The sequence below is a fragment of the Peromyscus leucopus genome, chromosome 8b (genome assembly GCF_004664715.2).
Source record: "Peromyscus leucopus breed LL Stock chromosome 8b, UCI_PerLeu_2.1, whole genome shotgun sequence".
Classification (NCBI taxonomy): domain Eukaryota; kingdom Metazoa; phylum Chordata; class Mammalia; order Rodentia; family Cricetidae; genus Peromyscus; species Peromyscus leucopus.
Genome location: NC_051086.1, coordinates 34231352 through 34232630, shown reverse-complemented (window position 1 = coordinate 34232630; position 1279 = coordinate 34231352).

Sequence of the window (1279 nt, the reverse complement as noted above, 5' to 3'; positions counted from 1 at the left end):
CCCAAGCCCAGGCTTACCACTGCCCTGATCTTCACACGAGGAGAACACTTACCTGCAAGTGTAGCTCCCTTCATGTGTAGAAAATACATTGCAGGGCTCTCAGGGGACAAGTGCTCCCTGGGGACATTGTTCCTACATAGACTCAAGCCACAGCTGTTTTTGATGCTATCTCACTGGAGACTGGTTGCTGTTCTTCAAAGTTCCAAGGTGTTCTGCTTCTCTCTGTTCAGAAGAGAATAAGGAAAGTATTAAAAACTGTTTTCAGTCATCAAGAATCCCTGCCTCTTGGCCAGGAATGGATTCAGAATCCAGCCTCTTGCAGCTTGAGAGAACCCTGGACACTTCCTTCCACATCTCTAGATGTTGATTCCGCTTACCTAAGGAGAAACCTAGGCTGTGAAGAGTAACCAGACAAAGCCTCTAATGAATATTGTAGACTCCCACTGCTGAAGGGATCATTCAAAGACAGAAGCACCTCTCCTTTGAGAGGACCTTGCCTATTGTGTCCAGCTCACTATCTTCCCAAACCCAAGGGATAGAAAACCCCTAATAGAATCTCCTTGTGAGTCCCAGCTCTGCTTCACACACATTAAGGTCTCAGAAGAACTCTGTGATCAAGTAACTGTTCTAGTATCACACAACAAGGGTGCTTGGCATGGGGCTACTATCCCAGCCTTTCCATGAGAGGTGAAGCCCAGTTCAGAAGTTCATGGTCAACTTGGCTGTACAGTGACCTGTGGAGTAGCTTTAAACCACTCGACGCTGCCTTAAAGGTAAAAACCTAGAGAGACCCCAAAGACAGGGAGGGTGCTGATTTCTGTACCTCTACAAATTGGGGCCTTGTGTTCAGGTTCAAGGTAGTTCACTGTGTATTGCCAAATTTCCTTGGCTGTACAATGGATACAGTGTCAATACCTTCCAGGAAACTTGCTGTGACTACCCAGTGAGTTCATATGCACACAGGAAGGAGACACATGCCAGAGGCAACCTTTAGGGCTATAAAATTTCTGAGGAATAGAAAGACAAATACACATGCCATCTCCTCACCTCCCAGATCACCTGCATTGTGCCTTCAGGGCTCTGTTCTTCATAGAGTCTTGGGACCCAGGTTCTCTGCATCCTGGAGGGTGCTACAAAGTCTGGAGTGTAGAGGTAGAGCTAGGTGGATGAATAAGGAAAATGTGATACATTTACACAATGGAGTATTACTCAGCTGTTAAAAAATAGCACCATGAAATTTGTGAGCAAATTTATAGGATAGACCTAGAAAAATCGTCCT